At 33.5% G+C, this 18,066-nt stretch overlaps 1 protein-coding gene across 4 annotated transcripts in view; it reads left to right on the top strand.

The window, feature by feature from the left end:
* Nucleotides 1-18,066, top strand: part of CTNNA3 (catenin alpha 3) — a 1,910,358-nt gene that overhangs the window by 1,728,647 nt on the left and 163,645 nt on the right. The window lies entirely within an intron of this gene.

The raw sequence follows: 18,066 nt of genomic DNA, 5'->3' as shown, positions 1-18,066 counted from the left end.
TTTTAATCTAATATCTTGTCTAATGTTGTTATATATTTAATATTGTCTCATGTTAGCTGGTCACAGGTAGTTAAGAACAATTTTATTTGTCCACATAAATTTTATTTACAAAGATACCAGTAGGAAGTATATAGGAAGAGGCCCTTTGACCCTCAAGTGAAACCAAGGAATGGTGGTAGTGTTATCTAGGAAAAAACCCCAATGGGGCAGAGTGTGAATCTAAGGAAGAGTAGCACAGTTTGCTTTGTCCAGCTGCTTTACTCTCTTGGAGTTCCTCACAGTAGAAACAATGTGTACTTTATTTTTTCATTATGGAATGAACACTTATTTGAACATTCTAAATCACAAGTTCGTTGTCATTTGATGATGCTATTCTAGCTTCAAGATTTCAAAAAAAAAAAAAAAAATTCCTTAAGAAATGATGATGTTATCCAAAAATAGGTGGACTACAGTTCTCAGTTTTTAAGTACATTTTATGGTTTGCTTTGGTGGGTATCTAGAATCTTAGGATAATTTCTTTTTTAAAATCAATGTATTTAAACTAAAAAGCAAAGCAACTTATATCTCCCCTGTTCCCTGCCTCTGGCAGCCATCAATCTGTTATCTGCATCTATGAGGCTTTTTTTTTACTTTCTAAATTTCACTTATAAAAGAGATTATGTGGTATTTGTCTTTCTCTGTCTTATTTTATTAAGTATATTGTCCTCAATGTCTATCCATTTTGCTTCAAATGGCAGGATTTCCTTCTTTTTTTAATGATTGGAAAAGATCCATTTCCTATACACGCGCACACACACGCACCACATTTTCTTTATTCATTCAGCCATCAATGAATACATTTCCATATCTTGGCTATTGTAAATAGTGCATGTCCCTTTTGAGTTAGCATTACTGTTTTCTTCAGATAAATAACCAAAGTGGAACTGCTGAACCATATGGATGTTTTGCTTTCAATTACATAAAGCCTCTTAATAGAGTTTTTAAAAGTGGCTGCACCAATCTACATTCACACCAACAGTGCACAAAGTTTCCCTTTTCTCTACCTCCTCATTAACACTTGTTATTTCTGGTCTTCTTGATATTAGCCATTCTAACAGCTTTGAGGTGATATCTCATTAAGATTTTCATTTGAATTTCCCTGATTTTTAAATATGTACAACATATTTTCATTTATCTCTTATCTATCTGTATGACTTTTTTGGAAAAAAAAATCTATTCAGATCTTCTGCTTAGTTTTTACCTGTATTATTTGTATTTTTACTATTGACTTGTTTGAGTTCTCCATATGCTTTGGATGTTAGCCCCTTACCAGATATATGATTTGCAAATATTTTCCCCCATTCTGTAGGTTGCCATTTCATCTTGTTGATAGTTTCCTTTGCTGTGCAGAAGCTTTTTAGTTTGATGAAGCCCCACTTGTTTATTTTTAATTCTGTTGCCTTTGCTTTTGTGTAAGATTTAAAAATATAATTTCAAGGCCTATGTTCAGAAGCTTATTGCTTTTGTTTTCTTCTAGGAGACGTATGTTTTCAGGCCTTATTTCAAGTCTACAATCCATTCTAAGTTAACTTTTGTATATACTGTAAGATAGTGTTCCATTTTCATTCTTTTGTGTGTAGTTATCCAACTTCCCCAGAACCATTTACTGAAGACTGCTCTTCCCCCATTGTATATTCTTGGCTCCTTTGTTTAAGTTAATTAACTGTAAATTCATGGATTTCTGCTCTCTCTCTATTCTGTTACATTCAACTGCATGTCTGCTTTTATGTCAATACCATACTGTTTTAGCTAATATAGCTTTGTAATATAGTTTGAAATCAGGGAGCATGATGCCTCCAGTTTTGTTCTTCTTCCTCAAGATTGTTTTCTCTATTCAGGTTCCTATAGGATTTCATATAAATTTTAGGGTTATATATTCTACTTTGGTGAAAAATACCATTGGAATTTTCACAAGGGTGATAATGAACCTGTATAATATTTTGGAGAGTATTATAATTTTAACAATATTAAACCTTCCAATTCATAAGCATGAAATATCTTGCCATTTATTAGTGTCTTCTTTAAGATCTTTCATTAGTATCTTGTAATTCTCAATATTTAGTTATTTCACTCCCTCAGTAAATTTATTACTAGGTATTTTATTATTTTTGATGCAGTTGTAAATAAGATTATCTTCTTTTTTTCTCTTTCTGCATATAAATGCAACAGACATGTGTTAATTTTTTTTACCCTACAACTTTACTGAATTTGTTAGTCTAATAGTTTTTCTCTGAAGTCTTAAGGGTTTTCTATATCTAATATGTCATCTGTAAATAGTGAGTTTTTTTTCTTTTAATTCCAATTTGAATGTTTTTTCTTTCTTTTTCTTGCCTAATTACTCCAGGTAGGACTTCCAAAGCTACCTTGAATAAAAGTAGTCATTCTTGTCTTTTTCCTGACCTTAGAGAAAAAACTTTCAGCTTTTCACAATTCAATATGATTTTAACCATATTCTTGTCTGATATGACCTTTATTATGTTGGGGTATGTTTCCTCTATGCACACTTTATTAAAAGTTTTAATCTTAAATGAATGTTGAATTTTGCCAAAAGGTTTTTCTACATCTACTGAGATGATAATACACATTTTTATTCTTCATTTTGTTAATGTAGTGGTGTTTCACATTGACTGCTTTGAGGATGTTGAACTATCCTTATACATCCTTGGGATAAATTCTTATTTGTGTTAATAATTTCATGTTTATTTTTGCTCTTCTTTTTACTTTTTACTGTAAAAGATAAACATAATATTTTAATAATTTCAGACTTTCTTTTAGGGACAGATTCATTCTTCAGGAATAAAAACTGTGCAGTGATGGATTATGAGGTTCTGATAAATGCATAGAAATCAGGGAAGGGAATAGCAAACCACTCCAGTATTCTTGCCTGGAAAACTCCATGGACAGAGGAGCCTGGCAGGCTACAGTCCATGGGGTCACAAAGAATCAGACACTATTGAACAACTTTCACTTTCAATACTTCAAAAGTTTGCTTAAAAAATACAGTTTTTTTGTTTTTTGTTTTTTGTTTTGTAGTAGAACACGTAGCAGAGAAAAGGACAAAGTAAAAACATAACCCTTAAAAGAAAGGTGACACCTAAGAAATAAATTCTCATGTGCTTTCTGAGGTTTGTTTGAAGATTAGGATGTATATGTTTTGTTGTTTTTACTATTTCTTTTGAATCAGTTTTAGAATTATAGGAAAGTTAAAATTATACTACAAAGAGTTCTCATAACTTCATTCAGTTTCTCCTAATGTTGCCTTATGTTATAAATAAGGTCTGCTTGTCAAAAGTAAGAAATGAACATAGGTATTATACTAATAGATAAACTACAGACTTCATCAATTTTTCCACTATTATTCATTCATTTTTGTTCTAGAATCAAAGCCAAGATCAACACTGCATTTGGTTGTCAGATCTTTTAGTCATCTATAAACTGTGACCAATCCTTAACTTTCTTTGTCTTTTATGACCCTGATACTTTTGAAGAGTACAGATCAGATATTTTATAGACTATCCATTGATTTGAATTTTTCTGATGTTTTTCTCATGATTATGTTTATGCTCTCAGTCCATCAAATCAAGTGGAATAAGATGACAATATGTCACATTTCTCATGATGTTGGCCTTGATTACTTGGCTAAAGTGTTGGTTATTGGCTTTCTCCACTGTGAAATTATGTTTATTTTTTTGTCGTAATTAGTATCTTGGAGAAAAGTATTTAATGCTATTCAAGTTTTATTTCTTCTCAAGTGTTTATCTACTAATTTTAATGTTCATTGCTTTATCTTGCCACAAATATTACATGCTATTTGCCTAACAATCATTTTTATATCCCTTATTTCTTATGAATTTATTAATTAGAATTAAAAGAAAGCTGTCCCTTGTCTCACATGATTTGTTCAGTTTGTTTATATCATGATGGGCTCATGCATATTTATTGTATTCTATGGATTTTGTTGTTCTGTTTTATTGATTAGTTGTCCCAATTTTGCTATCAGAAGCTTTTAGAGTTTGGCTCCTATATCTTTTTAATGTTTCCTCTCTGATATTTTTTAAGGAATTGCTTACTTTTTTGCATCATAAGACAATCCAAGTTCAATGTTTATCAACTCTTTTAACTAAATTCATCTTATCAATATCAGATGGCAACTGACAAGTAAGCGTTTGCACGTTACTTCTTCCAGTGAGGACCTGCCTCTACCTAGACTTCAGATTAATTGGTTGCCTTGTGATCTCTAAAAAAGATGATCTATTTTTAGTTCATTCCAGATTGACTAAACTTGAGACAGGTTTATTCCTGACTATAGGACTTTCTGACATTCCAGATTGACTAAACGTTAGACAGGTTTATTCCTGACTATAGGACTTTCTGACTTTCCTTTTTTAATTTTTTTTTAAAGAGCATTTACTTTAGAAAACTTGTAAATTATTTCTCTGTTCCTTTGAGATGCAAATATCTCCCAGCTTCTTATAAGGTTTACAGTTCAGAAATACTTTTTGCAAGGACCTGGGAGCTACCCCTTTGAAATATAATAATTAAGAAAGATAGTATCTCTAAACTACCAGCCTCTGCTGGATAGTAGAAGCCAGACTTAAATAAGCACCATTACCAAACATACACCGTCTAATCACATTGACCAACCTCCTCTTTAATGTCTTCTACTACTTTTCCACTAGCTCATTCTAGTGCTTAAAATCTCTCTCAACTTTTGTTTAGCAAAGCTGAGTTCTCTCCCCTATTGCAATACTCTTGAAATAATTTTCCCCTGAATATTTAATTTAGCCAATGCAATTTTTTGTTGACATCTCTGATGGGCTAAGAAAAAAAGGTCATGAACTTTAAAATTTTCTGACTTGTTCTTTTTAATGTGGATGCAAGGTTTACTCCCATTTTCTAAATACTCAGTTAAAAACAGAGATTGTAGATTTAAAATATTTCCATTCTCACTTTGTGAAATTCCGATATTACCCCCAGACATGTTCATATTTTTATTTACACAAATTATGTATATGGATGATTATCAAAGAATGTGATAAGGAGTTTGACAATTTTTTTTTAATATGGAAACTTCAGTTAAATATAGACCAGAACAGGGGAAAAAAAAAAAGAACAACTACCCTTTTGTGATATAGTCACAAAATAATATTTGTGAATTTTCTAAATTCTTTTTTTAAATACCTAGCAAGTGGTAATCAAGTTACAAAAATATAACTATTCACTTTTCTTTGGGGATTACACATCCGAATCCAATGAGCTTTTTAAATTATCACATATATGTGATAACAGATGTTATCAGCATATGTATATAGATTGTTAACATGGTACTGTATTAAATCATAATATAGATATGTATATAAGGATAATATATGGATAATTATTTTCAATTCTGTACTATTTTTCTCAGATTGTTATTTTATTGAAAAACTGTTGTTAGTAAGATAAAGTGTTCAAATTTCCATAAACTCTTGGGAGGAAATCAGTTAATTATATTTTATTCAGTTGTATATTTCATACATGTATAAATATTATAAATTATATTCATTACAAAGTACAATTAAGAAGGAGCTATACTATCAGTAGAGATGTAAAATTTTTTCTGAAGTTATATCTGTTTTGCTGCTAAATCACTTCAGTCGTATCTGACTCTGTGCAACCCCATAGACGGCAGCCCACCAGGCTCCTCTGTTCCTGGGATTCTCCAGGCAAAAACACTGGAGTGGGTTGCCATTTCCTTCTCCAATGCATGAAAGTGAAAGTGAAAGTGAAGTCACTCAGTCGTGTCCAACTCTTTGCGACCCCATGGACTGCAGCCCACCAGGCTCCTCTGTCGATGGCAAGTTAGTGGTGCGCTATTCATATAACTTGTCAAAATTTTATCTTTGAAAAGTATTTTAATTAGTTATAAGCAGACATTAAATATCATCACATCATCATAGATATTTGAAAACCTTATTTAGTAAAACACTTGTTTTTCTGGAACAGTTCTAAAACAAGTTATTTTGGATGAAGATACACATTTTAAAACTTAAAAAAAATATCTACTGGACCTGGTCTTCAAATTGTATTCCATGTTATTTAACTTACCAATTGAAATATTCCTAATTTAATTTGATATTTTCTGGGCAGAGGGATTTTAAATTTTTTGAGAGCAGGAATGGTGCCATATAACTCCTATGAAGTAAATGCTAGGTGATGATGCTATAGATGAGTCACTGTCATTATTATGACCAAACATAATTGTACTATGCTATAATACACTGATAGGATGGAGGTGTCCTGATTTGCATAGGAAAGTTTATTCATAAACTGAAAGACCCCGAGTTATCTGAGCTTTCTGTCACTTCTTTGATAGATTTTATTTTCCTTTCCTGAGGTCAGACTAGCATTCTTTCTGTCTACTTCCAATTTACTGTAAACTGGGGCATGGAATTCAGGTAACTAAACTTCCTTAAATTGTGTGCAAAGTATAATTTGCTAAGGTCTGAGTCACATCCTAAAGGCAGTCTTGTAAATAAAATGAATGGGCTTTTTAAGACTTGATTGGATTTCTCCCAGCCTTTATAATATTTTCTTATTGAATTGTTCCTTATTTATGTGTAGCAGTGTAGCTTCAAAGCCTGAGGATTTCTACTTTTTCAGCCTTGGCAAGACCTGAGACAAAAATTATTACAGAAACCTAGAATGAAGATCTAAAGAAAAAAATGATGCAATTGAATATAAATTATTCTAAATCCTTATAATGTTTATATTAAAAAAAATATAGAGAGGACTATATAGATAAGAATACTCATTTTTGTTGTTCAGCCCCTCAGTCATGTCTGACTCTTTGCAACCCCATGGAGAGAAGCACGCAAGGCATCACTGTCCTTACCATCTCCTGGAGCTTGATCAAACTCATGTCCATTGCGTTGGTGATGCCATCCAAACATCTCATCCTTTGTCGTCCCCTTCTCCTCCTGCCTTCGATCTTTCCCAGCATCAGGGTCTTGTTTCCAATGAGTCAGCTCTTCACATCAGGTGGCCAAAGTATTAGAGCTTCAGCCTCAGCATCAGTCCCTCCAATGAATATTCAGGATTTATTTCCTTTAGGATTGGCTAATTTGATCTCTTTGCAGTCCAAGGGACTCTCAAGAGTCTTCTCCAACACCACAGTCAAAAGCATCAATTCTTTGGTGCTCAACCTTCTTTATGGTCCAACTCTCACATCCATACATGACTACTGGAAAAACCATAGTCACATTTACTTAAATTTCAATCATATGATACACACCAGGATCCTGAATGAACTTGTTTTCTGTGAATCTTCAGTCATATTTAACTATATGAGGATTACTTTCGTAGGTCATGAATCTCATTCAATTTTTGTTTTTACTGATAGGGGCTTTCCTGATAGCTCAGTTGGTAAAGAATCCATCTGCAGTGCAGGAGACCTGGGTTGGATTCCTGGGTTGGGAAGATTCGCTGGAGAAGGAATAAGCTACCCACTCCAATATTCTGGCCTGGGGAATTCCATGGACTGTGGGGTATCAAAGAATCAGCCATAAATGAGCGACTTTCACTTTCTTTCACTTTTTATTAGTAAAACTTACTTGTCTCTTAATACCAGAGAACTCAGAATAGAGGCTTCAGGTATGTCCAAAGAGAGGTTGAAGCATCTTTGATCAGTGATATGACAGATGAAATTGTATTTTAGGATAAGAGAATAAACTATATGACCTATAAAAATCCCTGATACCTTGACAAAATAAGAAAATAGAAAATATCTGTTTTCCAAGCTTTTAAATTTTTTAAAATAATTCTTTTAAAATTTTAATTTAATTTTATTTAAATTTTGTTTATTGATTTTACTTTTCCATTAAATGTATGGAAAAATTTAACCCTTCTGTAATATACACACATATTTCCATGATCTAGATACAGTACTTTTAACATACTTCCAGAGTCATAATTGCTTTGTATTTCTAAACCACTTCAAAGAAGTTTGCAACATCATAACATTTTATGCCTAAATATTTCAGTGAGTATCTCCTAAAATAATTTGTATTATCTTATATAACCACAATATTGTTATCATTACAGGAATATTAATAATCACTTTTTATACTTTCTAACAACCTATACTCAAATTTTTCTGTTTTCCAAATGCTTTTTACAGCTTTATTTTATCCTAAAACCAAGACATAAGTTGTTTTGAAAGCAGTATATGACTGTTTTTCTTAAGGCTAACATTTAACTCCTAGTGCTAAAATCTATGCTGCAAATGAAGCCATAAATAAAGATGTATGGCCACCTGATGCGAAGAATTGACTCTTTGGAAAAGACCTTGATGCTGGGAAAGGTTGAAGGCGGGAGGAGAAGGGAATGACAGAGGATGAGATGGTTGGATGGCATCACCGACTGGGTAGATATGAGTTTGAGTAGGCTCTGAGAGTTGGTAATGGACAGCGAAGCCTGGCGTGCTGCAGTCCATGAGGTCGCTTAGGGTCGGACACGACTGAACAACTGAACTGATAGCATAAAAATAAAAAACAACAAAAACACCTTGGAAGTGTTTCTTCATTTATAGGTAATATGTATATGTCCCCTACAGGCCTCTTTTCCATGATTGTAAAAGGTAGATATTAACAATATGAACCTTAGAATATTATTATTCAAATGGTGTAATTTTTCAAAAGTGCTTAGCAAAGTGACTGACATGTGGGAAGCATGAACAAATGTTAATTTCCATTATTATAATTACCATTATAAGGTAGGCAATCAATCAAGTTAAGCCTGATGATTTAATACTTAACTCTGTTTCAACCGAGCCCCTGAAGACTATAATGTTTTATAATAAAATGAGATAGGTTTTCTTTAGTAGGAATATGTGAGTATATCCCACAAGATTTTAAGAGTACTAATTTTTTTTGACAGATGAGGAAATGGAGAACTTTGTAAAGCTAATATATTTATAAATTTGATGTAAAAGACTATGTATAAAAATATAGAAATGTATATTATTCCTTAAAGCAGAGTCCAATTTCAATCTATAAATATCATTTTAAAATATTACGGAAAACTTTCCTTAACGAATTCTCAAGAATATGTTTGAAATTACAATTTAGTATGCTTAAAATCAATCCAAAAACACTTTTTTAATACATTTTTTTTCCAAATTTTAATTAACTTGAATTTCTGCTGGCAGTACTTTAGATTTTCTAAACTCCAATTTAGAAATATTCTACTGCTTATATTTTTGATATATTAAAAACATCTTCATTCCCAAATGCCTCTGTGCTTATTAAAAAATTATAAATGCTACTAGTCAATAAACTCTGGAGGTAAGAATAAGAATTCTTCCTTCAGAAATATTTATCTAATATGCATACATCAGGCATATTTTTAATATTTAAAAACATTTTATTTTGAATGTTAATAATAATTAACATTCACATTAATGTTAATAATAATTAACACCCACATTAATAATATTAATCAATTAGAAATTTCCTAATATTTATAAAATAGTAATTGTGGATTACTTATTTTAATGAAATACTCTTACTGTATTCTATCCCAGTTTATGGATAGGGAAGGAAGCAGAATCATATGATTTGCTTAAGAATTCAATTTTCACATAAAATTTATAGCTAAGTAAAGCAAAGTGATGGAGAAGACTCTTGAGAGTCCCTTGGACTACAAGGAGATCCAACCAGTCCATTCTAAAGGAGATCAATCCTGTGTGTTTTTTGGAAGGAATGATTCTAAAGCTGAAACTCCAGTCCTTTGGCCACCTCATGCAAAGAATTGACTCATTGGAAAAGACTCTGATGCTGGGAGGGATTGGGGGCAGGAGGAGAAGGGGACGACAGAGGATGAGATGGCTGGATGGCATCACTGACTCGATGGACAGGAGTCTGAGTGAACTCCAGGAGTTGGTGAGGGACAGGGAGGCCTGGCGTGCTGCGATTCATGGGGTCACAAAGAGTCGGACATGACTGAGTGACTGAAATGAAAGCGAAGTGATTTTATGGAAAGAAAGAAATATTAATAATGGCAACAGGTAGATTTATGTAACAAATCTGCCATTAACTAGCTGGATAACATTTTTCAAGAGCCTTTTTTCCTAGGACTCAGTTTCTTTATCTACAAAATAAGCAATTTAGATTCTAGAACTTCTGCAAATAAGAGAATTATGGTGAGCTTCTCTACTATATGGTTTTGCTTATGGAATATATTTACTCAGTGTATTACTTGATTGCTTCTTCAACTCTATGAGATAGCTATGTGAGTATTTTTAAGTGCCCTTTTCCATAATGGGCTTCCTTGGTGGCTCAGATTGTAAAGAAACTGCCTGCATTGCGGGAGACCTAGGTTTAATCCCTGGGTTGGGAAGATCCCCTGGAGAAAGGAAAGGCTATCCACTCCAGTATTCTGTCCTGGAAAATTCCATGGAGACAGAAGCCTGGCAAGCTGTAATCCATGGGGTCACAAAAAGTTAGACATGACTGAGAGACTTGCTCTTCCATAATATTTTAGAAACTCTTGGAGGCCATGCTCTTGTAGTTATATATATTAATTGTAAGCACCATTGACTAAGACTCTAATATATTCTAGGTACCATTGTTTACAGACAATGGTCAGAAAACCCCTAATGAGATTATTATTATTTAACATGTGATGAAACTGCAGGTAGTTAAGTTACTGTCTACAAAGCTAGTATTTGACAGAGCAGAGATTTGAATGAACCTCTGTATAACAACATTTTTTTTGCCTTTTTTCTATTACCATTTTTTTCTCTATCTTTTTTAAAACAGGTAATGAAAATCATTTGATGTTTTAAGTAAAAAAAATTAAAAAAAACTAATATAAGCATATCACTATTTTAGGTTGTAGTGATGAGCTTAGTGAAACTTAAAAGTAGGTAAAAAGATAAGATCAATTGTGCAATTAGTGTAGTGTTAGAGAAATAACTTCCAGATGTTCAAGCTGGATTTAGAAAAGTAGAGGAACCAGATATCAAATTGCCAACATCTGCTGGATCATCGAAAAAGTAAGAGAGTTCCAGAAAAACATCTACTTCTGCTTTATTGACTATGCCAAAACCTTTGACTGTGTGGCTCACAACAAACTGTGGAAAATCCTTTAAGAGATGGGAATACCAGACCACCTGACCTGCCTCCTGAGAAATCTGTATGCAGGTCAAGAAGCAACAGAACTGGACATGGAACAACAGACTGGTTCCAAATCAGGAAAGGATGATTTGGAAAGGAAATTTGTCACCCTGCTTATTTAACTTATATGCAGAGTACATCATAAGAAATGCCAGGCTGGATGAAGCAGAAGCTGGAATCAAGATTGCTGAAGAAATATCAATAACCTCAGATATGCAGATGACAGCACCCTTATGGCAGAAAGTGAAGAACTAAAGAGCCTCTTGATGAAAGTGAAAGAGGAGAGTGAAAAAGTTGGCCTAAAGCTCAACATTCAGAAAACTAAGATTATGGCATCTGGTCCCATCACTTCATGGCAAATAGATGGGGAAACAATGGAAACAGTGAGAGACTTCATTTTCTTGGGCTCCAAAATCACTGCAGATGGTGACTATAGCCATGAAATTAAAAGATGCTTGCTTCTTGGAAGAAAAGTGATGAACAACCTAGACAACATATTAAAAAGCAGAGAAATAACTTTGCCAACAAAGGTCCATTTAGTCAAAGCTATGGTATTTCCAGTAGTCATGTATGGACGTGAGAGTTGGACTATAAAGAAAGCTGAGCACTGAAGAATTGATGCTTTTGAACTGTGATCTTAGAGAAGACTCTTGAGAGTTCCTTGGACTGCAGGGAGATCCAACCAGTCAATCCTAAAGGAAATCAGTCCTGAATATTCATTGGAAGGGCTAATGCTGAAGCTGAAACTCCAATAATTTGATCACTTGATGCAAAGAATTAACTCATTTCCAAAGACCCTGATCTGGGAAAGATTGAAGGCAGGAGGAGAAGGGGATGACAGAGGATGAGATGGTTGGATGGCATCTCTGACGCAATGGACAATGAGTTTGAGAAGGCTCCAGGAGTTGGTGATGGACAGGGAAGCCTGGTGTGCTGCAGTCTGTGGGGTTGCAGAGTCAGACATGACTGAGTGACTGAACTGAACTGACTGATAGAGGAATAACAAAATTCTGTTTGAAAGTAGGGTATTAGGAATTTGAGATTAACATGTACACACTACTATATATAAAATAGATGATCAACAAGGACCTACCCTATAGCACAGGGAACTCTACTCAATATTCTGTAATAACCTACATGGGAATAGAAAATCTGAAAAAGAATGGGTATATGTTTAACTGCATTGCTTTCCTGTACACCTGAAACTAACACAATATTGTAAATCAACTATACTCAAATATAAGACAAAATTAAATTTTAAAAAATGAAAAGAGAAGTGAACAGATAAAATAAGAGAAATTAATTTCTCCCTTTTAGAGGTAGGAGCTTAGGAAATGTGTAAATGTAAGTGACCAAGAAAATACAAGATCAGTGCTATAAAATTTTTGATCTTACACTCCTGTTTTTCTTTATGTGTTGACAGCTTCTATTAACAACTTGAAACAAACATTTATCATATATATGTCCCAACTTTGAGGAAACATTCAGTCTAGGAGCTGAAGAAGGAAATGGCAACCCGCTCTAGTACCCTTGCCTGGGAAATCCCATGGACAGAGGAGCCTGGTGGGTTACAGTCCAAGAGTCAGACAGGATTTGGTGACTAAATAACAACAATAGTCTAGGAGCAGAAGACCAAAACAACAACAACAGCAACAAGTAGATCCACCATTATTCTGAAAGATGGTTATACTTTCAAAGACCTTTCATCTAGTAAAATAAGATATTCACATTCATAAACAACTAGGCTACAACAGAGAACAATATAAAGATCCTGAGAGAAGATTTCATAACATGTTCTGAGATTTTCAAAGGAATAATTATATATAGCTGGAGAAGAAAGATATACTCAATGCATCTGGCTTGGAATATAATTAAGTTTGGACCAACAAAGATGAGATGTGGAAAGAAAATGAGCAAAATAATTAGTGGGCAATACCTTAAGATATTTACCTGCAACAACAAATAGCTTGATTTAGCTTGAGTATACAGAGAAGGGAATGGCACCCCACTCTAGTACTCTTGCCTGGAAAATCCCATGGACAGAGGAGCCTGGTAGTCTGCAGTCCATGGGGTCGCAGATAGTCGGACATGCCTGAGCGACTTCACTTTCACTTTTCACTTTCATGCATTGGAGAAGGAAATAGCAACCCATTCCAGTGTTCTTGCCTGGAGAATCCCAGGGACGGGGGAGCCTGGTGAGCTGCCGTCCATTGGGCCGCACAGAGCTGGACACGACTGAAGCGACTTAGCAGCAGCAGCAGCAGCTTGAGTGTAAAGTGCCTGAAAGGAAGGAGAAATAACATTGAAAAGCTCATAGAGACAAAGGTCATAGTGAAGCCTGTGTCATAGTAATTTCACTCCTAGATATAGTCTCAAGAATGCAACGGTATGTGCACAAAAAGAAAAATATAAGAATATTCACTATTCATAACAATCAAAAATAGAATGCTTCCCAAAAGGTCATTAATAGAATTACAGGTAAGTAAATGGTTTTATGTTTCACAAGGTGGAATACTGTCTGTATAGAGCAATGAGAATAAACCGACTATAACTACATGCATCAATTATAGATGTATTTCAAATATATAAAAGCTTGACATAAGAAGCCAGGTACAAGAGTATTGTTATTATTCCACTTTTATAAGGCTCAGAAACAGGAAAATCTATAGCTTTAGAAATACAGGTGATTGTTCTTGAGAGATAGTGGCTATAATAGGACACATGAGGCCTTTGGGATGCTGCTAATTTTTGTGTTTCTTAAATTTGGGTGTTCAGTACATGGATTCACTCAATTTATAAAAGTTGTTCAATTGTACATTTATGGTTTGGGAAATTTTCTATGTGAATTTTCTACTTTAAATTTAATGGTGATATTTGAGGAATTTGTATCCTTCATTCAATAAGAAGACATGAATGGTATGTTTTAGGCTGAACAATTGTACAATCTTATCAAATTCAGATTGAATCAAGTGGTAGCAAGACAGAAGGATTGAAAATGAAAGAAAATTAAGATCTGAGCTTGTATAATAGTAAGTGAAATACAAAGAAAGAGGTGAATGTGATAAATGTACTGGTGATAAAATGGACAACCATTGTGCCTAACAGAATGGGATAGATACAAGGAGAGGACTTAAAAAAAAGTAAGATTACAAGCCTGAGGCAGGTAGTACTGCTGACAAACTTGAAAATAAAGATCAAGGATTTGGCAAGTGCTGGCAAACTAGTCAGCAGGTCAAATCTGGCCCATTGACTGTTTTTCTTTAGCCCATGAGATAGAATTATTTTGTTTGTTTGTTTTACATCTTTCAATGTTTAAAGAAATTCAGGACAGCTGTAATCAGAATAATATTTTTGACATGTGAAAATTTTATGCAATTCAAATTAAAATGTCCATATAAAGTTGCATTGGAACATGGTCATGCTCATTTGTTTGCATAGGGTCTACTACTGCTTTTGCATTATAGCAGCAGCAGAGTTAAAGTAATAGACTTATTGCGAAATATATACTAGTATAGATGTACTCTCTTGGTTTTTTGAAAAATTCTGGTAACCTCTGTTTCAGAGCTAAAATTATAAATGATATATGTATTACTTGAAAATGTCTTATAAGCTAATGGGAGCTTTTGTTGAAGAGAGGAGAATAACCTTAGAATTCTGAGGATCACTAATTGTATCGAGTGAAGAACTGAATCTCTTAGTATGAGTAACCATTAGCATTTAATAGCACTTAAGAACTTTAAAAGCTGTATTCATATTCATTTGATCTCTAAAACAATCTGTTCAGTCAATATCATTTTTTCTAATTTACAAATAATAAAACTTCGATTTTAAATTATATGAGACATATTATGGACAATAAGCATTTCAAAAATAGAAGGTGATAGAGAAATACCATTGAGGAGAAGGTAGATATTTTGGTATTTGGTGGGTGGTAGTCCTCTCATTTGCAGGCATGGTGATAGAATGAAAACTCTGGAGCTAGAGTTTCTGGGTTTTCATCCTGGTTCTACCATTTACTAACACTATAATCTTGAGTAAATCACTTAACCTTTTAGAAACTCAGTTTCATAATCCATAATATTAGAGTAAGAATGCTCTTACCTCATAGGGCTGCTATGATGATTAAATTTTAAATATATGTTAACTTGCCTAGAAGAGTATTTAGCATATATAATGTTATTTTCATTATCTTTTGGGATAAATTTTTTAATCAGTTAACATACAATGTAATTTCATTTGAATGGCAGGGATTCAAAAAGCCTTCAATAGCTCTTTATATCAGAGTTATATTCTATATATTTGAGCAGGAGTAGAACCACTTAGCCAGCCAGTAATAATGTTAGAAATTCCACTTGCTTGACTTATCTTTAAGTTCGTACCTCGGTTCTTTGCTTATCCTGCAAAAATATAATCCAATAAGGAACTTTCACCCATAATTCCTAAATATCAAATATTCTCTGAAGTTCTATTTTGCTTTTTCATAATAATTGAAATTGATTGATGGCATATAATAAGTCATTCACAGAAGCACTAAAATCTTCAGTAAAGGTGTCACTCAGTAATTTAATGCTTTATTGTTCTTGTTTTTCCTCATGTAATAAAAAAGGTCAGAATTATCTAGAACTTTTAATTTTATAAACTATTGCCTGACTTTTGGCCTTTATCTTGTCAGGAGTAAATATCTGCCAAGTGTAATTCACCATGTGAGTTGAGATGTTATTAAAGAAATTGAGTGCAATCCATGAAATTCTTGTCCAGGACAGGGTCAGTCTCAATGCTATCGAATAATTGACTCTATTTCCTGCATGACAGGTGGATAGCAGTTGCAATTATTGTTGTTTTGTGTCTGGGGAAATGTAGACAGGAGAGTTAAGTGACTTCTTCAAGATCATATTGTAAATTAGTGACATTCCAAGGAACTGAACTTGGAATACACTTAATCAGATCACCTCTAGAATAGTTTGAACTTTATCATGAAGACAGTGAAAATGTTTCCACAATATTCCAGAATACACTTCAAAATTATTTCTTAGATCCAGAGTCATACATTTATTATCTCTGAGATAAAGACTATAAAAAGAGGCCCCAAATAAATTGATCTATGGCTTCATTATTTGCAACTTTAATTACCTTTTTATGAAAATGGAGAAAATGATAATGACTAGGAGTGAAGAAAGGAAAATTCATTTCTATTTTTCAGCTAGTTTAGTGGGTTAGTACCTTATAGCTTTATTAATGGCTTGTATACTATTGATTTAAAAGGTAGCTATGTCTTTATTTATATGTTTTGCCACATACCAGCAGCAATGAAAGTTGCTCTTCTTATAAGCTTATCACATAGGCCATGTTTCCTGAGAAAAGAAACTACAATCTATTTTTACCTCCTAAGGAAGAGTCATCTGTACATTCATCAATCAAAAGTTTAGTCTCCTAGCTTATTTTAGTTCTTGAAATAAATAAGGAAAACAAAGCAAATTTAAGTGCTATATATGTGATTGTATTTTGATATTTTCATTGAATAAGAGATAACTATTGAGCTTCCCTAGCCATCCCCTGGTGACATCTCTGATCTTCCAAGGCAGTAGTGGGTTCAATCCCTGGTCAAGAAACTAAGATTCCACATGCCGTGTGGTATGGTTAAAAAATAAAAGAAATAAAGAAGAAACTATCATTTACTGTACACTCAATATGTATCAAGCCTTGTGCTAACTGAAGTATGGATGATTAATCCTGAAAATTTAAAAATACCAAGTTATTTTAGACCCTGAATTAGGCCTCTGATTGGTAATAAATGACAGATAATTGACATTGGTTCTGTGACTTTTCTTTTTTGGTTAGATTTTCCATTGATCATTCTTATAATTCTTTCCATTAATATATTTTAGTGTTTCATTGTTCTTGTACACTACTGCCCGATAAAATGTGTTTTCAGTATTCTGAATCTAGCAATCATACTTTTGCAAAGCTTTCTAGATTATGTCTTCCAATTTTGCCATTGATAGGTAAACTAGAAATTAACATCTGGAAATGCATAGGAATTGTAGCTATCATATATTTCCTATGAATAATCAAATAAAATTCCACTTATATAGGATTTATCACTTATAAATGTTCCATCTCAAACCTATGTGCTTGTTCTACTTTTTGATTATGTATGAATTTCTTTTTTGACAAGATGATTGAGTAGACAATCTCATGAAATTTTATGACCTTGATTAATATTATTAAATCACTTTCATTTCAGAGTTCTTTTTTATTTGATAAAAAGTCATAGGTTTCAGGTGCTATAATTGTTTATATGGTAGTGTAGTGGTATGGTGGGCTTCCCTGGTGGCTCGGATGGTAAAGATTTTACCTGCAAAGCAGGAGACCTGGGTTTGATCACTGGACTGGGGAGATACCCTGGAGGAGGGCATGGCAACCCGCTCCAGTACTCTTGCCTGGAGAATCCCCATGGACAGAGGAGCCTGGCAGGCTACAGTCCATGGAGTCACAGAGTCAGACATAACTGGGTGACTAAGCACACATCACAATAGTGTGGATGGTTTACTATGATCCCACATTTCAAATGTCAAATGCAAGAGGCAAGTCTGCATACTGTTCAAAATATGCTATATACAAAGAATACTACTACACCAGTGCATTAAATTCACTGTGCCTAAGAATTTACACCTCAAATCTCAGGATGCTAATTAGGGAGGGCTGCCTTAGCAAACTTTGCCTATAACATTTTTATCCTTCCCTCAGTTTGTGTACACATACACACCTGAATATGTTTATATGCACCATATACACATTAATCCTTAGAATTTTATAAATGTGCTTATCTATATACATATGATTTATAAACGTGTACTGTACTGTTTACCAA

Source organism: Bos indicus x Bos taurus, chromosome 28 (genome assembly GCF_003369695.1).
Source record: "Bos indicus x Bos taurus breed Angus x Brahman F1 hybrid chromosome 28, Bos_hybrid_MaternalHap_v2.0, whole genome shotgun sequence".
Taxonomy (NCBI): Eukaryota; Metazoa; Chordata; class Mammalia; order Artiodactyla; family Bovidae; genus Bos; species Bos indicus x Bos taurus.
The sequence above is the reverse complement of the archived record's forward strand: the minus strand, read 5'-3'. Positions and strand labels throughout refer to the sequence as shown.